Genomic DNA, 16,845 nt, shown 5'->3' with positions numbered 1-16,845 from the left:
ATTTAAGAATGAAAAATCAGTGTTTGTTTTAATCTATGTTTTTAGAGGAAACAGACTCTTTTTATTGATCAAGTGAGGGTATATTGTGTGGAAACCCCTACATAAAGCCCTTCAAGAGACAGATGTAAAAAGTGCAGAAAAATGCCCTGCCTGGCAGGGCTTTATAATGTAGCTGAGAATCTAAGTCACCAAAACACACTGACTCGGAATCAGAATGCTGGGCTAACTCGTTATTTGCTACTTACCACATTTCCTTAGTTTTAAGATACACATCCCTTCCTCCAAGTGTATGTAATTGAATGTTGCAGCAACACTGGGATGTGTTTTACAAGCAATGTGTATACATAACATGGTAAAGTTTCCTCACTTCTTAAAAACCTGTTGTTAAGTTGTGTTATGTCTTACAACAACGATGTCTAAGAACCACGGAGGTAGCCATGTGGCAAGTCATTAAAAATGTCTGTGACTCAGTTTCCCTCTCTCTAAATGGAAGCCATAGGCCTGGGCTTACATCACAGGGAGGAAGAGCAATGAAACGAAGGTTTTTTTAAACTGTAAAGTGGTGGATAAATGGTAGATTCCATGAAAAGACAACGAACAATTTCGTGCGAATGTCTATGTCCCGGAGTTGTTTTGTTTTCTCCTCAAAGGAAAAGTACCACGATGTGTTGTATCCTAGATTCATTTAACAGGAGACATATCTACATTGTATAGCAGACATGCATGTATTTTATGGATAAAGACTGAGTGGGCTGAAGAGGGAAGGGGGGATGGAACATAATTTTTAATCTATACACTTGGATCAAGTTTCATGTGGCCCGGAGAGACCAGCATGTTTATAGCGATCTCCACAGTTCATTACAGGCATTACTTCCTGAGCACAAAAAAGGGCACGTGACTTTGACAAATATGTGTGAATTCTCTGAGTTTCTCTTTTGTAGGGTTTAGCACTAACTCTGTGCTTCTTCCTCCGTCCTTTTCCTTAGACATTTGAGCCCCAACAGTATACCATGCCCTGGGAAGACACAGGCAAGTCAACTGGGTGGGAGGTGAGGGATGCGCAGAGTGATGGGATATGAGATGTAGGATGGAGAGGAGGGAAAAGGGGAAAATCAAGATGCTTGGCAGAGGAATTACCAAGTAAGCCGAGTCACAGAGGCCCAAAGCAGCCTAGCCCATGGAGCATGGCCCCTCTGATTCAACATAATGATTGCTCATCACTGATAACTCAGTATTGCTCTTCCAGGTATGCTGGGATATTCGTTTCTATTTCAAAAAGGTTCTTCTCACACATCTTCAAATACATCCTTCCTTTCAGCCAACTATGGCCCAGGTAGGTCAACAGGATCATCTTGTCTCTGACCTGGAAGGGCAGCGTTCACTCAAGGAAAGTGTTGTAGTGGAAATCAAAACCTTTCTTGTCTCCCAGTGGGAATGTCTGATAAATGCCTATAAGATGCTGTGAGGCAGAATAGGATAGGTTGGGCAGACAGACTCTGCTGTTGGCCTGAGATCAGAAGTCCATCAATACCATTTACTAGCTGTGGGTTCTTGGGGAAGTTACTTAGCTTCCACGAACCTTAATCTCCTCCTGTCCTAAAAGGATATGAATAATATCTATGACATAGTTTTAGAGTATTAAATGAGATATAAATCATTTTACAGAGACCTGGTTTATTTTCCTCTATAAGGGGCAGGGCATCAGGGAGAACTTGTTTTATGCTTTGTTCTGCTTGGGAAATCCAAAGAGGGAAGCCCATTAGGAGTGGGTCATCACTGGTATACATTATGGGTATACATTATGGTCATCAATGCTGAATGGTGTCATATGTAACTAAGCACAGGTTGTGATTGAGAGATTCTGATTCGGGCACATTTCCAGTTGTATGATTTTACACAAGTAACTTGACCTTTCTAAGCCTTCAGTTTCCAAATCTGTAAAATCAGGCTTCCTGTCTCCTACGGCCGTTGCAAGGACCTAATGAAATGATACATGTAAATTGCTTAGCACAAGTCTTGGCACGCAGTAAATGGTCAGTAAAGGTTTACTGACATTGAATTTGTTCATCTGAGATTGGTATCCTCAGGCTAGGAAGACCTATCACTAGTGTTCCCGTATGAACTCTGGGCATTTTCTAATGGGAATATTTCTCTCTTTAGAAGCCCACCTTATCAAAGAGCAGGTGCTTTTGATTTCTAGAAAAGCCTGATAATGATAAGATCTTGCCTACAATTTCTTAGAGGTGGGGGCCCAGCTAACAATCAGGTATATGATACTCCTTTCAAGGGCAAGTTGAATGAAGTTGGGGAAGCGGAGTCAACTTTTGTGGCAGGCAGCTCACTAGATGTTGAATTTGCATAAGAAACAGAACAGGACAAAATGTACTTGGGCTGAACAGTATTTGATGCTTGCTCTGATAAAAGGTAGGAGGCTCCTATTTTTTCCTGGTAATTACCCACTGTTTCACTCCTCCACCCCATCCCTTCTCTGCTTTCCAACACCCTTCTCCCTTCCAGAGATGATGATGGAGTCAGAGGGAGGCCACTGGGGGATGGACCCCGGGGCAATGTCTCCCACTGAGACTTAAATTGCTATTTCTCCATAAAACACAGAAATGAAACTGATGGGAAGATTTGAACAATCCCAGGATCCTGAAAGAATCCAGTAAAGGGGATTTTATGGCAGACTCATCTGAAAGGTGAGCTCATCTTTCCTGTGCTTTTCTTTTGCGAATTGCCAGGCAGTAGGAGTTGTCTGTTCTATTTGAAGGTCTTGCATGATCTGTGAAAGCTGACCCAGACACCAAAGGGTTGCCATTTGCAAAGGTCCAATCAACATTTTCATTCACAGCTCAGAAATCATATAGGTGATGAATCATGATGAAAAACAAACCAGGAAGCACTTACAGTAACAGATGGTACTTTAGAAATAAAGCTAATAAACATGCATTAAAGTTTAAAAGGCTTCTTTATTAACTTATTTTTTAAAGCACACTGTTTTGAGTTCGTTAAGTGTTGGCTTTGTTAAATGGACTCCATTGTTTCCTTTAAGCCCTGAATCAAGCCTTCTTCTACTTTGTGGGAGACTCTTTTGCCAATTTGCAAATGAGTGGGCGTTCCCATACAGGCTTCAATGGCTTACTCCTTGTGAATTAATAGTTCTCCAGAGAAAGTGGTGTTCCCCTCAGAGAAAATACACTTCATAAAGGAGAACTGAGAAGTGAGAAAAGAGCCTGTGCTGATAGGGCATCAGAAATTCAGAACAAGAAGCTCTACCTCCCCCATCCCTCCCCAGATCCAGCAGCCACCATTTTCTGGGAACCAGACTGACCCAGGCAGATAAACTGGTCTTTCCAGGAGAACCTCCAGTCTTAACTGGCTAATCTCTAAGCAGGGGATAAAACCTTACCATTTTCTCAGGAGAGTAGAACCCATCAGCCCCTCCTTTGCCTGTCTCCCCACCACCCTCCTCACCTCTAATTGTAAGACTAGAGAATGAAAAATAGCTCCTTTTCCGTTCAAGATTAGGGATCTTATTGCTGGTCTAAAACATTCAAGGTGAATAATTTGTTAAAACTTCCTAAGGTATCATCCTTTTATTCTCTCATTCATTCATTCATTCATTCACCAGACACATAATGAGTGTCTCTTATGTACCAGGTAGTAATCAAATAACGTATATGAATATGTAGACAGATGGTCCTCGACTTAATGATGATTCAACTTAAGATTTTTTGACTTTACAATGGTGTGAAAGTGATGTGTTCAGGAGACACCATACTTCAAATTTGAATTTGGATCTTTTCCTGGGCTAGCAATACATGGTACAACACTCCTCGTAAAGCTGGGCAGCCCCATCCTAAGTTGAGGAAGATCTGTGGATCCTCTACTTGGGGTAAATATAAGGATATTGAGGAAGGACACATATGGGTTATAAAGATAAAGAATAACAGGAAAGAGAAGAAGCATCTAATTTAGACAACCTGGTCAAGGAAATCTCTTTGAAGAGATTTAAGATGGAGCCTGAAGGATGAGAATGAGCTGGGGATTTGTTCATGTGTATACACACATGTATGTGGGAGTATGTATGTAGAGGAAGAGTATTCTAGGCAAAGGGTATGGCATTTAAGGAGGCTCTGATTTAGAAAATATTTGCCGAAGTTGTTCTTTGGAAGAAGTCAAAGAACTTTCAAACTGCCCTCAAACACAGGAGAGTATTATTCTGTATTTCCTTGTGAAGTCAGTTGGTGACATTTTGGCCAGTTAGCCAAAAGAGCCGTAGTTAGACTCCTTCTGAAGCCCTACAGATGTTCATCTCTGATGTGCCGTGACGAATTCTCTCACTCGTTCTCATTACTGCAGCCCCTTCAGGCAGGCACCCTTGTGTAAGTGTGTTTCTGAGGAGAAGCCCATTTCCATATTGCACCAAAAGGGTTTCTGTGTAACTGCAGGGCACATACCTGCCAGGGGTTCCCCTTTGCTCTGAGAACCAAATTGCATCCTGGGGTTGGGGAAGGAGTGTTTTCCAAATCTTGCAGCTCTGTTAGCATTCTCCCTGCAAAATGTATGTTCCACAGAGTGCTGAATCATCTCCTGTGCCAAATTCTGAGTAGTTCTATTCTTCTGCTTTTCTGACCCTGCACATGGGGGTCTCGTTTGTTTAATAAACTGGCAGAATGACCTGTGACACTTTTAAGTCTGCTTTGCATCTTAACGCAAACATTGTGCTTTTCTGAACCTGGAGAATTACAATGCCTGTGTTAAACATTTTGGAAAAGTTGAAAATTTCGGAAGGTGGAACTGATTTTAAAGGCTAAAGGGCGATAGTTTTGATTAAAGCAAATTGTAAAGCATGGCAGAACTGTCATCATAGCATCTGTAATTCGTTGTTTGATTGAAGGAATTTAGAGGAGTAATTTTTTGTTGCATACTTTCTTTACAAGGTAATGGTTAAAGTACAAAGTCCTTTCATTGGATCCATCAGGGTTTGTTTTGTTTGTTTGTTTGTTTGTTTGTTTGTTTCTGTAATGAAGACTTTTTTGCCTGTATGGCCAGAGGGAAATCGTCATTAAAATGGATTAATTGATCAGTAGCTGCAAGGAGCAAAGCAAAATGCTGGAGCAGTATGTGTGCATAATTACCTCTCATTTACCAACCATTCTTTTAGAGCCATAAGCCCAGGGCTGTGATGGATCCATGGGAAAGGGTACCAGCAATTCTGAAGCTGGAGGTCCTTCCTTTCTTGAGCCGGGCTTTTGGGGGATGGAAAGTAGGTGTTAGGTGATTTCAGAAGGTTGCAGATGGGTGAAGGTCAGGGTGGAAACTAGGACCAGACCACATTGGACATCATTGACAGAAGACATGAGCAGTAAAGAAATATTGGTACAACCTGAAGGGCCATGGGAACGGATACTGGATGATGGGGGATTTTTTGTTGATGTTTTTAAATGTAAGTGAATGAGTGGAATCTCCATGATACAGACAATCCAGTATTCATTCTTCAAAGACAAGCTCAAAGCAACCTGTTATGTGAAGATATCTCAGATCCCCCTACCTCTGAGGACTTTGAACTTTTTGAACTTCTGTTGTCTGCCTCGTGTATATGGCATCTAGTATGTGCTGCTACGTGTATGTTTTGTCTTCGTAAATTGAGAACTTGTAGGTCTCTGTATTGCCTATAATACCGAGATGTCATAATGATTGTTTACTGAAGGATGATATTGTCAAGTCCTGTACAAGAATAAAATAAAAATAGAAGATCATTTCTCACTCGTGTGAAGTTTCAAATGGGTTTGCTCAGTTGAAAGACAGTCTTCCTGTGGTTACCTGTGGAAATGAGCTTCTCGATTCTCACTGCTTGCTCTGCTCTCCTCCAAATCCTCAGAGATCTCTGTATTGAGCAACAAATAGAGAAAAGTATGGAGGGCCTCCAATGGGGAATGGGAAAAAGCCAAGCCTGGAAGAGGCACACATCATTTCTACTCATAATCCATTGGCTAAAACTGAATCATGTGGCAACATTTAGCTTCCGTGGCATGCCCAGAGATTAAAAATGAGTTTTGGTGAGTAGATAGTAGTCAAATATAGATAGCTAACTTTGGGAAGATTATGTGGCTATCTATCTATTGTCTATCAAGAATTAGTTTTATTTATTTTTAAAATTTCTTTTAAATCTTTATTTTTGAGAGAGAGAGACAGCGTGTGAACAGGGGAGGAGCAGAGAGAGAGGGAGACACAGAATCGGAAGCAGGCTCCAGGCTCTGAGCTGTCAGCACAGAACCTGATGCGGGGCTCAAACTCATGAACTGTGAGATCATGACCTGAGCCGAAGTCGGACACTCAACTGACTGAGCCACCCGGGCGCCCCAAGAATTCGTTTTATTACTCCCATTTTACAGATAAGAAAACTGAAATGGGAAGATCAAGTCACTTGCTGGAGTAAGGACTGGTGCTTGAATGTAATCCATGATTATCTGGCTCTAAAGCTACCACACTGTATTTGCTTATTAACCTGATTTCTTGCACTATTCCATCATCTTCTATTTCCCCTGTCACTGTTTCTATTCAGTCCTCAAACATCCTAACTTAACTGCTATGATAGCCTTAGGCTGTGTTCCTTAATGTCAGTCGACCAGGCAAATTATTGCCAGATCAATCTTCTTAAAGGACAGCTCCAACCTTATCGATTCACAGCCTGAAAATCTTTAATAAATGCTCAGTAAACATATGTTAATTCCCTAGTGAATGAAAAGCAAAGGCCCTGACCAGGGCTCAAGGCCCCAGATTAGAGAATTATCTGGAAAAAATCTGAGAGCATACCCTGGGTCACAGAATGTCCTAACATTCTGTGGGTAAGCCTGTTTCAGAAGCATTAATTCTGGGTTGGTAAAGAACGACTTCTTTCCTGATCTCATTCTAGGAAGGGTTCGGTATCTTACTCCCTGAAAATCTTTAGGTTTAACCACATAGACCCCTGTTTTTGGCACAGAGAGAGAAGAAACTGCCATTGGATATGGCACACAGCTCTTAAATCCACACCCATGCACATGCTCAGTGAATATCAGCCTCTACACTGACTGTGGGCACGGCAAGAGTCACGGAATGCTCCTGAGACTGTGCAGGGGCTCTGTTTAATTAATCCAGTGATTCATCTGGAAAAACTTGTTTATTTTGGCACAACGGCAGTAGCAGATTTTCTATAAGGAAGGGATTTAAAGTAACATTCCAGTTGAAAAGATGGGATGCCTCAGTGATTAAGGGTAACTTACATAAGACTGAAAAACCCCAATTGCTCATAGTGAGGATTGAAATGGTTGATATGGATTATAGGAAAACGGAGGTTCCCAAACCCTCTTTACTGTTACAACTGCACTACTGTCCAAGTGATGCTTTTCGCACTGTTGAGATTCTCTGTCCCTTCTTCATCGCCCGGTGCTTCCCCTTCTGCTTCCTTTGGCAACATGGCAAGGCTGTGCCTGTCAACCCCAGCTCCATTAGAAGTGCCCACTATCGGTCATCTCCTGGGCCCCGGCCCAGCAGAATTGCAGACAGTGTGATGGTTACTTTGACGGCAGCTGACTATGTGGGGAAAAAAAACATCAAACAAACAAACAAACAAACAAACAAACAGAAAGGGGCTCGTTCTCTCTTTTGTGTCCTCCACTGCTGAAATCTGAAGAGCAGACCCTGCAGTGATAATGGGAACAGGGTTCAGTACAAAGACTTTACACATTTCAGAGTAGCCAGGCCTTGTGACCCAACGCAGACAAGCCTCAGGTCTCAGAGCACAGGGTGGTGGACTCCCTCCTTGGTGGGGGCTGGAGGGACAGAAGAAATTAGGGTCCAGAACTGGATATGTCGGTGGCTCTCAGAACTGGCAGGGCTTTTGGTGGTTATCTGGCCAGAACAATAAATCCTGGCGCAATGCTGCTGCACCCCCTTCCCAGGCCCGGGGCAGACAGTCCACTGCATGTTGAACCCCTCTGTAGATTAGTGCTCAGCCCCAAGAGAGGATCTTATTGGTCAGCTGGTACCTTATTGCAGAGCTTTTTTGCCAGGCCAGCTATCTCGATGATTACTGACCAGCCTATAGAAGGACCAACTCCTGGTCTAATCAGCTGAGATCCAAGTCAAGCTCATGCTGGTTGAAGTACAGCAATCAGGTGTAAGAAAAATTTGGATTCTCTTTCTTTCAGAGGGCAGTTGTAAGTGGGTGGCCCTTAAAGTGTGATGTCCACTTACATTGAGGAGCTATGTGTATGATGAGTAAATTACTTAACCTCTCTTTCTCCCACTTTCTCATTTGGAAAAAGGTGGTAATGCCAATACCTGCCTCCAAGGGTTGCTGTGGAGACTGAGCTAAGACAGATAAAGTACTTGGCACCCAGTAAGTGCTCGTAACTAGTAGCTATTTCTATCACCTGAACACCATTTCTCAAAGTCCCTGGAGGGCAGTTTTTTCTGGGTCCTTCTATGGGGTTCAGTTCCCTTCATGTAAAAGACATCTTTCATCTGAGCCCTTAGGGCTCCCGGATAGACTCAAGAACTCACATGTTTCAGGAGCTGGGGGGGTCCCACCTTTTCAATTGCCAGCAAGTGGCCTTCAAGGGTCTGGGAGCTTCAAGGTCAAGGTGCTTCTGGCCCCCAGCGCTGCCTTTCTGACACTAACTCTTCTTTTAAATCATATCCTATGGAACCATTTATCTACCTGTATCTGCCCCTGTGCTGAGAAATCAGGTCACAGCACAAAAACATGCAGGGCTAGAGCTTGTAGGAGAAATTTAGGTCAACCCCCTACCATCTTCCACCTGCAGGATTGGGACACAGGTGAGGTGTCTTTTTGGTTTTGTTCCCATCTGCTTTTATCTTCATCGTCTGTCTTTACAGAGTCCATTGATTTAGTGATTTTGTGGTCACTGAATATTTGTTATATTTAACAATTCACAATCAGACGGTGTTATTTGACAGTGACCCAGTGAGCCAACAGGTTGGCCCGAACAATGATACGGGTATCCTCCACTTTTCAAAAGTTTTGCATTCTGCCACTTCACTTTTACGAGAGATCTACATTAGTACCTGTCTTCACTAACTGAAAGAAATCCAAGGAGGATTTTTGCTTGTACAAAAAAAGGAAAAAAGCAAAAATAGCAGTCAGCGTTTGTTTCCCAGCGAGCTGTTACAGAGAGGCAGCATGTACCTCGGGCAGCAAGAGCGGTCCACCAACCTCCTTCCCCAGAATGACTCTCAGCATCTCCACATGAAGCTTCCAGAGCTGTGAACTGTGTCTGTGAGCACCTGTGTTTTATCCCCATTTATTTTGTGCATCCGTTAGCAAGATGTATCCTAAGGTATCAAAAAAGCCTAAGAGAGGTTATTTGTTGGGCCTGGCGATGCTCAAAAAATTTCCCATGTAAATTAATAGTCATTGCTTCTTTGCTTTTACTCTTTCAGCTTATTAAAGGTTTCGTAAGAACACTCTACATTCAGATAGTGGAGGGAACCTGTAGCGACATTCTGGGACCAGCCAGAATGTACATGCAGCTGTAAGATCCTTTATGAGAGAATCTAGTGCGGTGATTTTTTTTTCCTTTACTTTTTTAAAACAAAGCAAAACAAAACAACACAGAGTAGCCCAATATGTTGAATCTGAGCAACTTGGACAGCTGCATAGTCCGGCCTGCAATTTTTTTTTTTCAAGTATTGCAATTGCCGGATAGTTCTGTGGCTTTGTGCCCTGCCCTTTGTGCCCTGTGACCCTTACTGATTACTTCAGACCATTTACACTGCTTTAGTTTCTGGTTGGAAACTAACTCTGCTCTCTTACAGATGGATTAAAAAGCTATGGAAATCAATCCTTCCCAGAGGGACGTGAAAGATGGCTCAATCTGATACAAAGTCCATTTGTGGCTCTATGCACACTCCGAGATAGGCACAGCCCAACACAGTCTTCCCTTGGAGAACAGAGGGCTTGGGTTTGGAGGGCACTTCGATCCCACCCCCACCGCACCCCCCATTCTGGTCCTGCTTTTGGTCAAATGGCTCCACTTCTCTGGCCATTCATTTGCATCAAGCTCCTTACGAGGTTATGATGAAGATCAGAGGAGAGGCATCAAAAAATGTTTTAGAAACTAGACGTTGTATATCAAAGTATGTAATTGCAATGATACAATTTCTTGCTACTAAGCAAAGTCTGCAGACAGGTAGGTGGAGGTTGTGAGTGCATTTTCTTTTTTTCTTTTTCTTTTTTTTTAATATTTTTTAAATGTTTATCCATTTTTGAGCAACAGAGAGAGACAGAGCGCCAGCGGGCGAGGGACAGAGACAGAGGAAGACACAGGATATGAAGCAGGTTTCAGGCTCTGGGCTGTCAGCACAGAGACCGATGCGGGGCTCGAACTCACTGACCACGAGATCATGACCTGAGTTGAAGTGGGACGCTTAACTTAATGCGCCACCCAGGTGCCCCATGAGTGCATTGTCAATACTCTAAGATCACACATACATGCACGGTCCTACTAGAGACCACTATTTCTTCTTTTTTTAAAATTTATTATTATTATTTTAATTTTTATTACTTTTTAAGTTAAATTTTAGTTAATATACAATGCAGTATTGGTTTCCAGAGTAGAATCCAGTGATTCATCACTTGTATACAACACCCAATGCTCATCACAAGGGTCCTCCTTAACACCCATCTCCCGTCTAGCCCATCTCCCACCCATCTCCCTCCATCAACCCTCCGTTCTCTATCTTTAAGAGTCTTTCATGGTTTGCTTCCCTCTCTTCTCTTTTCCTCTCTCTTCCCATATGCTCCTCTATTTTGTTTCTTAAATTCCACATATGAGTGAAATCATAGGCTTTTTGTAGAGACCACCGTTTATAATAGTGAAGCTGGTCTGGTGGCTGATGGTGTTTTTAGCTGGAGAAAAGGCTGCCGATTAGACTGCTTTGCTGTGCAGGTGGAGAACGGGTCTTGAGTGGTGGCTCTGAGCTGTGGCTTTTGCACAGCTGTGGGCGGTGAGGCTGAGACACTTCCTCGGGAGCTTACCAACCTTTTCCTTTCACTTTTCCTGCCCTCACTCCCCTTTTTATTTTTAGGTTTTTTTTACTAAAGAAGTTATATTTGCTCATTGCAGATGGTCTAGGAAGTTTAGAAAATATTAAAGACACAGAGAAAAATGCATAATCCCATCTCCTTGAGGCAACCCCTGTGGAGACTGTGAATTGTTCCCTTTCTTTTATTGTTGTTGTTCCTGTTGTTTTAGCTGTACATTTTTCAGACATCATTGAGAGCCTATGATTTATGACATTTTGGTATCCTGCCCACCTCCATTTCTGATTGCAGCGTAGTAGAACCTTTATGATCCCTAGGGATAGATCTTGGGACCCTCTTGAATCCCCATATTTGCTAACACTGGTATAGAGTATAATTTCCTCAATAAAATTTCTCTCACCCATTTCACCAGCAGTTGACTCTCTGTTCAGGATAAGTTTCCACTACTTACCATGAACTCGTGCATCTGTGACACTAACTGCATTCTACTGTAGCCTGTTGACTGGGCTCCATTACTGACTATGGAACTGGATCCCAGAACCCAACCTTTGACTGCTCGAAACTCAAATCCACTTGACCAGAAAGAACAAATGACTCCATGTCTTGGACTTTCAGGGTCACTTGTGAATAGTTTAAACCTCGAATATTCAACTGTGGCTACCAAGGGTGTCCTGATCCCTGCACCGCTGAAGAAGGGCAAGTCAAGATTCTGTTTCTCATCCATCTTTCTTGACCTTCTCCCAGATGGAATTTGGAGACTTGCAACCTTGGAGAATCACCTCACTTAGCCTCATTGCCATCCAGGGAGGGCAGACCCACAGCAAAAGTCTTCTATTTTCCAGCTGGTGAAAGGGATTGAGGTGGGGATAAAGCAATGTGACCGTAAGCTGCCCCCTCCCAGAATCTCTCATGGGGCCCAGTAGAGGTTTCCTATCAAATGGCCACTAGAAAGATGCAAATGTCGACCTCTCCCCGCTGCACTTGAGCTTATCCTGAGTAGAATCAGAATTCTCTCCTCTGCATAACTCAAGCCTATGACTTCATGCCAGGGCCTCCTTTTGTGAACACACTAAAGCCATTATCCTAGCAGGCAATCCTTGTTTTTCTACACTTGTGATTTCAAGGGAGCTGATAGTGCCATCCCCCCTGGAGCCAGCCTCATTGTCCCAGGCCTTTTGGAACCCATATTGAGTAACTTTGAGGTGGCCCGTTAGAGGTGGCTTACACATTGCAAGTGAGAGAAGGACAAGAAAGTGGCTTTAGGAGAAAAGAACAAAGCCAAACCAGTGAGTTGTGAAGCTGATTTGGGCACAGGTTTCAGCCCTCTGCTACTCCTCCTTTGATGGCAGCCTGCTAGTTTCATCAAAGGGAGGGAGATAGTGCCACACTTCAGAAGACATCCTAGGGATGCCCGGATTTTGTAAAATCTTTCTGCAACCAAGTGTCAGTCACTCTTTTGCTCAGATGTGTTTAATGGCTCCTTATGATTTCCAGGATAAAATCAAATCCCTGGGTATCAATACTTGGAGGGACCCCTCAATGATCTCCCTTAACTTGCCCTTCTAGGTTTTATTCCTTTTTCTCCATCCCATTTAGTAGATTCAGTGTGGTCTCTTCATTGTGTTCCACTGATTAACCCCTCCTCTGCTGGCAATGGCTCCTCACCTCCTTCCTTATTTTCTCTTCAGGTTACTTCCCATACTCACCTAACACATAACTATTTACAAAAGTGCCTTTCCTTAGGTCAGAGGTTAGGAATAGGCAGGCCATGGGGCACCTGGGTGGCTCAGTCGGTTGAGCATCCGACTCTTGATTTTGGCTCAGGTCATGATCTCATGGTTTGTGGGTTCGAGCCACACGTCGGACTTTGAGCTGACAGCATGGAGCCTGCTTCAGATTCTGTCTCCCTGTCTCTCTTTCTCTGCTCCTCCCCCCAAAAAAATTAATTTAAAAAAAAAGGAATAGGCAGGCTATAGATTGATTCAACCAGCAGACTACATGACTTGTTTGGCCCTCAGAGAACTTTATGAATTTGAGCCAACATTTAAAATTGGGAGATTTCACATAACCTTTAACAACCACCTTTATCTCAACTCAATCTGAAGAATAACACGCTCTGACCATACTGTGCCCACATTTCGGCACAGTGGTAGTTGTGCTTACAGACTGACTCTCACATGCGGTTGACAGGTCACATGCCCCCCTGTTGTCATGGTCCCTACCATTCACAGACAGTTTGTATGCATGTTTCCACCTGCTTCTGCTTCTCAAATTCATATTCCATCTGGACTCTGCAGGCATTTGTGTTTTTAACTCCTGCCTTAAGTAAAACAACAATAATTTTACAATAATAAATCATGAAAACACATACATGGAGTCTTCCAAAGCACTACTAAGACAAATGAAGGCACCGCCTAGAACATCACACTGCAGAGTGGGAGAGGATATCTGGGTTGTGATCTTGCGGGGAAAGCCTAAATTTCCCCATCCTGGATGGTCTCTGCAGCACTTACAGGGACAGGCAGTGAGGGGTGAGATGGGAGATGTGGAAGAGAGGGAGGACTCAGGGGTCCTAATTGCCCAGGCTTTTACTCTGCAATTAGAAGAATGGAGTTTCCATCGACTGATGTAGGCAAGACCATGAGAAAAATAGACTGTGGGGGGAAATTCAGAGCTTGATTTTGAGCCTGTTAGATTTGATGACCTTGTTAGACATCTTTAATGAGTTGAATTGTGTCCCCCCAAAAGGTAGATTGATGTGCTAACTACCAGTACCTCAGAATGTGACCTTATTTGGAAATAAGATGTAATTAGTTAAGACAAGGTCCTACTAGAGCCGCAAGTACACTTAAACCAGTATGCCTGGGATCCTTTCAACAGAAGACAACACACACCAGGGAGAAGATGGCTGTGTGATGATGACAGAGGCAGAGATTGAAATGCTGCATCTACAAGCCAAGGAGCCCTAAGGATTGCCAGGGACCATCAGAGGTTCAAAGAGGCAGGAAAGGATTCTTCTCTACAGGTTTCAGAGGGAATATGACCTTGTTGACCCCTTCTACCTTCAGAACTATAAGAAAATAAAATTCTGTTGTTTTATGCCACCTAGTTTGTGATCCTTTGTTAAGGCAGCCCCCAGGAAACTAACACAGCATCTGACTGCAAATGTTGAACATGAATAGGATGTGTGAAATTGGAATTCGGTTACATTATTTTATTCTTCACCAAAGCCCTAAGTCTTTTATGCCCAATTGTGTCAGTCAGGAGCCCCGAAGCAATATGAATAGTTTAGAGAAGGATTAATAAAGGGAGTTTTTTCCCAGGGGTGGGCAGGATATAGGAAAACTTCAGGGAATAGTGCGGGACCCTGAGATTGGTAACTGCTAGGACTGCAGAAGTGAAAGAAAGGGCAGACAAGGGAACTTGGGGACAAAGAGGGCTATGAGGATGGGTTACCCTGGCAGGGAAGAGAAACACCCAGCTGACATGGCACTGGGGAGGGATGCAGGGAGGATTACATACCCCAAACTTATTCTCCTCCCTCCGATCTCGTGCTTGTCTCTCCAATGACGAACCCAAGGGGAAGGCAGAGGACAAAGGAGCTCATTGAAGTGGTTCATAGAGGTCACACACCTGGGGCAGAGAACAGGCTGGAAATGAGGTTGGGAAGACAAACAGATCTCCAGCTCATCCATTTAACACATGTACAAATTGATCTCAAGAGAGGTGAAGTGATTCACCCAATGTCTCATGGCTCAAGTGTCAGCCTGAGTGGCTCCCAAGACTGCACTCAACCACTCCATAGTGGGGCTTCCTCTAAAGGCTCGCAGGCCTCTGGAACACAAGGAATGCTGTTCTAACTGTGGAAGTCAGACACTGAGAGAAGTTGGGGGAGAAGGGAGATGTCAGTATGAGTCCATCTCAAAATTCATGTAACAATAAAGATGACAAAGGGGCTAGCCTGACTCACTCAGTGGGACCAGCACTGCATTTAAGCCAATCAGGGAAGACAAGATTTGCTCAGCCTGGAGACAGAACTAGTGGAGATTCCTACATTCCATGGTCTGTTGCAACATGGCTAAGTTTGCTTCAATGAGGGATGCACTGGGAATTAGTTGAAAGTGACTGTGAGACCATCTCCTGGGGAAAAAGAAATCAAGACAAAAACCTCTTGGTCCAAAGAAAAATGGAATTAGGAGGGAAGAAACTGGACAAGGCTCTCTCTCGTTCTCCCATCTATTTTGGCAAGAGCAGGCATGGCATATGGGCTTTATCTCCTGTGCCAACTCAGACTGATTGGTTGTGGCTGTCTAGAATGCTGTGCTGAAATAGATTCTCAGATCAGCACATCGACATTTGGATAAAATGCTGTGCTTGACTTAGTGATGTCTGCTATGAACATCGAATTGGAAGTAACAAAATACCTGATGCACGTTTGCATCCTTGAGTGAATGTATTCGGTTGTCAGCAAAGCATTTCATGACCTCCATGGAGACCATGACATTTTGGTATACAACGTGGTGATAGTTACTCTGTATTTTGGGGAGTTCTTTCTTTGTTGCTTCTCCATGGTATTCCAAAGGTTTTTATTGTTTTCTTTGTAAGCGACAATGTTACTTGGTTTTAGCTGTGCTGAAAGGAACTAAAGAGAATCCTTTTTGGATCCTTCTGGGCCTGTGTGTTGAAAGGGGAAGACCAATCCTGGAGCTGGGGGTGGGGCCGGCACGGGAATTGGGAACCTGGCAGAAGATAACCAGCTAATGGGTGTGACAACCTTCAAAAGGCCGCAGGACACATTTTGTTAGCCATTCTCCTGGGTCATCCCCTCACGGATGGTGTTGTTTACAGGAAATCCTCACACAGCACCAGGGGAGGGGGCATGGAGGGGGAACTGGAGGAGGTTAAGGGGCTGGGCTTGTTATTCTTACCAGCACCATTGGAGGAGAGGGTTTTATGTATCAATACCGTGTCAAGGAACTTTCTCTTCCAAGTTAGGTAGGTTCAGAGGGGATGGGGTAAGGAATATGGGCAAAGATGCTTACTTCAGAAGAGCCCCTCTGGCCTCTACCCAACATGCTCACAATATGATTGACAGGGCTCCACTAGCCTTGCCTCTAAATTTCCCTCTCTCTCTCTCTCTCTCTCTCTGTCTGTCTTTGTTGGAGTCTAAAATTTCTACCTGAGAGCTATTGCTTAACCCTAACTCCAGTTATTTATTTTCAAAGCTTACTTACCCTTCAAAAGACGTTAGAGTCCATGGAGCAGGTGTTCTATTCAGCTGCCTGGGGTTTGAGGTGGGCACAGCACTGATGCAGGACTGCAGAGTCCTGGATTGGGTCTGGACTGCCGCCAGGGCATTTGAGTCCTTCCCTTGGGTTTTAGTTCCCTCATCTGTGCAATGGGAGAAGGGAAGCCAGTGAGCCTGGTCTAGCTTTCATTTCTCTGTGTGGAATTAATTCTAATCCCCTCCCACTCGGGGCAACTAGGGGAAATCCATGTACCTTCCTCTTCTCTTGCTGTCCTCCAACTTCCAACAGCTAAAGGTCAATGAGAGAATCACATGCAGCCTCTTGAAAGGGAAAAATGTCACAGGAAGTCATCATGCTGCCCGAGTGGGTTGCGAATGTGACTTTTGGGGAAAGGGAGGTAGATGTTTGAGATACGAGCAGGGGGGCTTGGGGAGGTGACACAGAGCAAAGCTACAGTGGGGAGTGCAGAGTCCCTAAGCCCCAAATACTCATGTGTCCCCCCTCTCCTACTTGCAATTCAAAATATAAACAGTGTATGGCAAA

This window comes from Panthera uncia, chromosome D2 (assembly GCF_023721935.1).
Source record: "Panthera uncia isolate 11264 chromosome D2, Puncia_PCG_1.0, whole genome shotgun sequence".
NCBI lineage: Eukaryota > Metazoa > Chordata > Mammalia > Carnivora > Felidae > Panthera > Panthera uncia.
The sequence above is the reverse complement of the archived record's forward strand: the minus strand, read 5'-3'. Positions refer to the sequence as shown.